The sequence below is a fragment of the Macrobrachium rosenbergii genome, chromosome 8 (assembly GCF_040412425.1).
Source record: "Macrobrachium rosenbergii isolate ZJJX-2024 chromosome 8, ASM4041242v1, whole genome shotgun sequence".
NCBI lineage: Eukaryota > Metazoa > Arthropoda > Malacostraca > Decapoda > Palaemonidae > Macrobrachium > Macrobrachium rosenbergii.
In genome coordinates, this window is record NC_089748.1 from 31,981,346 (window position 1) to 31,987,345 (window position 6,000).

Consider the following 6,000-nt stretch of genomic DNA (forward strand, 5'->3'; position numbering starts at 1 on the left):
AATGTTCTGAAAAACAATTCCATAAATGAAAATGTATAACTAGCAAAGTTTTCTGAAAAACAATTCCATAAATGAAAATGTATAACTAATAAAGTGTTCTGAAAAAAATTCCATAAATGAAAATGTATAACTAATAAAGTGTTCTGAAAAACAATTCCATAAATGAAAATGTATAACAAATAAAGTGTTCTGAAAAACAATTTCATAAATGAAAATGTATAACTCATAAAGTGTTCTGAAAATAATTCCATAAATGAAAGTGTAAAACTAAAGTATTCTGAAAATGCTTTATAATAATTCTATTGTCATCATTACACAATTCTGAAGGTCAGTGGGCCATGAGCATTTAAGGGATGCCAAAAATGGGCCATGGGTACAAAAAGTTGAAAATCACTGGTCTAACAGATTGTGTAATATTTATACAAGTCTTTTGCTTAGTCTGACCAAATTATAGGGCTGCCGAAGCAAGTGGTATTAATAAGTATTTTCTAAATAAAATCAGATTCCTCTTTGGGAGAATCGGTAGAGTTGTCGGCTAGTACTCGCTAGGCCCGAGTTCGAGTCTCCGGCCGGCTAATGAAGAATTAGAGGAATTTATTTCTGGTGATAGAAATTCATTCCTCGCTATAATGTGGTTCGGATTCCACAATAGGTCCCGTTGCTAGGTAACCAATTGGTTCTTAGCCACGTAAAATAAGTCTAATCCTTCGGGCCAGCCCTGGGAGGGCTGTTAATCAGCTCAGTGGTCTGGTTAAACTAAGATATACTTCAAACTTTTTCTAAATAAAGTCTGGTTTCTGTACGCGGAAGTACGACATAAAAGTGAATGTTGCCCCCGTGCTTTAAGTTATCGTTAATATCGCAATTATCGTTCGCCAAACAATATAATGTTATGCAAATCACAGTACGCGTAATTTTTACGATAAAAACACCACCGCCTCTTGGGAAATTTAATATTCACGACAGTTTTATTTATACAGTTGTCGACCCGTTTACAAAACTGATTTGCTTATGTACATGTTTGCACTATAACTTATGTTGTAACATAGATACCACATTTTAAGTACATTAATAAGGTATTTATGATCTTAGAAGTGGATTTGTTACTGCACTTCCTATTTTTGAAAGCACACGACTTCTTCCTCTTTAAATGTTCTCCGCTTTCCTTGTTTTAAATGTTGTTCATAACCAGACTGTTTCTGTTGCTGCTAGAGTGATTCTCATATATGTTGTTGAACTTCAATGAATATAGAATTTAGGCCAAAGGCCAAGCACTGGGACCCATGAGGTCATTCAGTGATGAAACGGAAATTGACAGTAAACGGTCTGGAGCAGGAGGTCATTCAGTGATGAATCAATCGTTAGGAGACAGTAAACGGAAGATGGAAGAAAGAGAATATGAACGGAGGTACAGAAAAAAAAACAAGGGGTTGCAGCTAGCCGAAGGGCCGCTGCAAAGAACCTATAATGCCTACAGGCCAAGGGCACTAAGCATCTGCTCACCTTGTGGATCTGAAAGGTCACAGTCCAGCTTATTATTATAAACTACAGGACTTTATTTTGACAACCAATTTCAGAGAAAAATTTGCTAAACAATAACTAAACAATAGGACTTTTTTGCATACAGTTGCTAAACAATAACTAAACAGTAATTTTGCATACAGTTGCTAAAAATAACTACACAGTAATTTTGCATACAGTTGCTAAACAATAACTACACAGTAATTTTGCATACAGTTGCTAAACAATAACTAGACAGTAATTTTGCATACAGTTGCTAAACAATAACAACACAGTAATTTTGCATACAGTTGCTAAACAATAACTACACCAGTAATTTTGCATACAGTTGCTAAACAATAACTACACAAATTTTAATACAGTTGCATAAACAATTACACAGTAATTTTGCATACAGTTGCTAAACAATAACTAAACAGTAATTTTGCATACAGTTGCTAAACAATAACTACACAGTAATTTTGCATACAGTTTAAACAATAACTAAACAATAAGTTGCTAAACAATAACTACACAGTAATTTTGCATACAGTTGCTAAACAATAACTAACAGTAATTTTGCATACAGTTGGTAAACAATAACTAAACAGTAATTTTGCATACAGTTGCTAAACAATAACTACACAGTAATTTTGCATACAGTTGCTAAACAATAACTAAACAGTAATTTTGCATACAGTTGCTAAACAATAACTACACAGTAATTTTGCATACAGTTGCTAAACAATAACTAAACAGTAATTTTGCATACAGTTGCTAAACAATGACTAAACAGTAATTTTGCATACAGTTGCTAAACAATAACTACACAGTAATTTTGCATACAGTTGCTAAACAATAACTAAACAGTAATTCTGCATGTTGCTAAACAATAACTAAACAGTAGAGTAACAAAAACTAAACAGTAATGTACAATCACTAAACACTAGCATTCAAGGTACAATTACACTCACTAAACACTCACACTTACTATACACTCACTAAAAAAACGTTACTTTACTCACACTAACTAAACACTCACACTTACTATACACTCACACTTACTATACATTAACTCAACACTTACACACTAAACATTCACTAAACACTAATTTTCACAAGACATTCACTAAACACTAACATTCACAAAACATTCACTAAACCCTAAACTCGCTAAACATTCACTGAAAACTTACACACTAAACACTAACATTCACTGAAAACTTACACACAAAACACTAACATTCACTAAACCCTACACTAAACACACACTAAACATTCACTAAACCCTATACACTCACTAACCATCCAGTGAATGCTTACACACTAAACATTCAATAAAAACTATTATTCACAAAACATTCACTAAAACTAAATCTCACTTAACATTCACTAAATACTTACACAGTAAACATTCACTGAGTACTTACGCACTAAACATTCACTAACATTCACAAGACATTCACCAAACACTCATTAAAATTCACTGAATACTTATATACTAAACATTCACTAACATTCAAAAAACATCCACTAAACCCTAAACACACACAAAACATTCACTGAATACTTACACATTAAGCATTCATTAACATTCACAAAACATTCACTAAACCCTAAACTAAAAATTCACTAAACACTTACTCACAAACATTTCTAAACACTTACTAAACCCTAAACATTTGCTAAACACTTACTCATTAAACGTCAACGATAAAAAAAATTCACAATCGCACTAAGCCCTTGTTCAATTTGCGGGTTACCAAGCCTGCAAAGATGGCCACAAGGCTTTGCAGTGCCGCCCTGGTGGAAGACCACTCAACTACGTAGTATTGCTATAGAGATCGCAACTCCAGGTATGTGCACTCCTGTTCCAAGAGCATCTGGTCTGGATCATTCCTGTCATCACATGGGTGACAGCTGGGAATCTGGGATTTCTGAAGGTTTTCTGGGGCTTCTGAAGGCTTCAAGACAATCGGAATTCTGGAGGCTTCTGGGGCTTCTGAAGGCTTCAAGACAATCTCCAGGCTCAGTAGCCTTTAGATTTCTTGCTCAATACTAAAGAACAGAGTTTTATGGATTAGAACTCGCACATGAAAGGCTTCGAAGATTTCTTTGGGGGGAAGCCCATGTTTTTGGGGTTGAATAAGCCTACATTCTTGGAGATGAATTCCAGAGGCTTCTGGGGCTTCCACAGACTTCAAGACGATCTCCAGGCACTGAAACCTTTGGAAACGCCCATTGGATTCTCCAAGAATGCTTCAGGAGCTGAAGACTGCATTAAAGGGTCCTGGAGTCATGAATACGTCGTCAAGAATTCCCATAAGTCTTCTCTCCTCGTCAGGAAATATCTATATAATTCAGTAAAAGAGAATCCCATAAGATTAAAGACGACGATTCGTTAAAGTAAATAAACTGCTTGTGTCAAAAAAAAAGAACTATGTAACGGTTAACGCGACGATAAAATGACTTAAAACCTTCGGAATTTTTTTTAAGACATTTTGGAATCCCAGTCTCCAGCTCCTGGAAGAGCAAGAGGACTGCAATTCGCGCATGCGCCGAACTCCATAGTCTCCAGGAACAATCTCCGAGATGCTTCAAATCGTCTGGAAGCCTTCAGAGAGAGCAAGTGTCATATCTGAAAAGCTGGGTAAGAGAAAGCAAAGATGGTGCAGGGAAGGGTCCGACCCAGAGACTGTGGAGGAAGGCAGGTATCCTGCCAGACTGGGGATTTCAAGAATCAAGGCTCCCAGGCTTTTGAGGGCAGTCTCTCATTTTCACTATTATTATTATCTATAAATATCAGTAAGAGGGAATCACATAAGATTACAATTTATTAGTAAAACTTCACCCAATTTCAGAAAAAAGAACAAAAACAGTAATGGTTAAAGCGATGTGAAAATAATCTAAAACCTTCAGGATTTTCCATTGAAGACATTTTGGAATCCTTCAGTCTCAGCTCCTGGAAGAAGTCGCTAAACACTAAATAAACCATTAATGTACAATCGCTAAACACTAACAATCACAATACACTTACACTCACTAAACAATCTCACACTTACTATACACTCACACTCACTAAATCGTCTGGAAGCCTTCACACTTACTATACACATCAAGTGTCACACTATCTCACACTCAAAATCTAAACACTCACTGAATGAAACTCTGAGAATGGTATACACTAAACGTTCACCAAACACTCATAAAACACTAAAAGGCTGCTGAATATTCATTGTACACCAAACAGGCAAACATTCACTAAACAGGTAATCCTGCCAGGCTGGGGAAGTAAACCTGGAGAGGACCCAAGCCCCTCATAGGATAAACACTCATAAAACCCCACATTCATTAAACACTAAATCTTTTAAACCCAGCTTTAAATCCCTAAACACTCATTAAACAAAAACAGATGAACATTTACTAATCACTCATTAAAGGCAGGTAAACATTCACAAAAGGCTAATTTTACAAGACAGTCACAAAACAATAATTTTCACAAGTCATTCACTGAACACTAATCATTCACTGAATACTTACCCACTAAACACTAACAGTGTCTTGACTAAGCCTAAACAATCAGGGAAGGGTACACAATAAACATTCACTGAATACTTAGACACTAAACATTAAAAAGGTAAACCCTGCCATTCACGGAGCGGGCCTAAATATTCACTAGGGCCCACTGGAACTTACACAAAACGTTCACTAATGAGGCATTCACAAGACAGTCCCCCAATAAATATTCACTGAATACATCTAAACATTGAGGGCAGCCTAAAAAGGGAAGATTCTAAACATTCACTGGCTGCTTACACACTAAAGGAAGGCAGGTATCCTGCCATTAGGCTGGGAAGTGGGCCTGAGTAGGGCACCACAAACATTCAAAGGATGAACCTAAATAAATATTCACTGAAGATTTAGCCAGTAAACTTGAGGGCAGCCTACTAAAAGGGAAACATTCTAAACACCTACTAAAGAGGCATTTGCTAAACGCTCGATACTAAAATTCACAGTATCTATGCCAGGTTCAATTTGGGAAGTACCAGACCTTTAAAGATGGTCGGAAGACCCAGGAACTTCACAGGATGATACAGAAAAGCCCCAAGGCTAGTATGTTACTAAAAGTGGATCTAGTGAGGCATTCTTGCCTTGAAGGTGATAATAGGGAATCTGAGAATTCTGAAGGTGCTTCTGGGACTTCTGAAGGCAAGGTATCTGCCAGGCTGGGCCATTGGGCCTGGACTAAAGAACAGAGTTTCATGGATGATGAAATCGGAGATAAAAGGCTCGAAGCCATTCTCTTGGGGAAATCCACGTTTTTGGAGATGAATAGGGTCCGACGTTCTTGGAGGATGCTTCCTGAAGGAAGGCTTCAAGACGATCTCCAGGCATCCTGCCAGGCCTGGGAAGCGGGCCTGGAAACGCCCAGGATTCTCCAAGAATGCTTCAGGAGCCTGAACACTAGCCAGTCTCTTGATGGATCCTGAGTCAGGAAGA

General features: G+C 37.1%; 1 protein-coding gene across 2 annotated transcripts in view; it reads right to left on the reverse strand.

Annotated features, from left to right (window-relative positions):
• The window catches only part of LOC136840657 (threonine-rich protein-like), a 112,447-nt gene that overhangs the window by 54,250 nt on the left and 52,197 nt on the right, over positions 1–6,000 (reverse strand). The window lies entirely within an intron of this gene.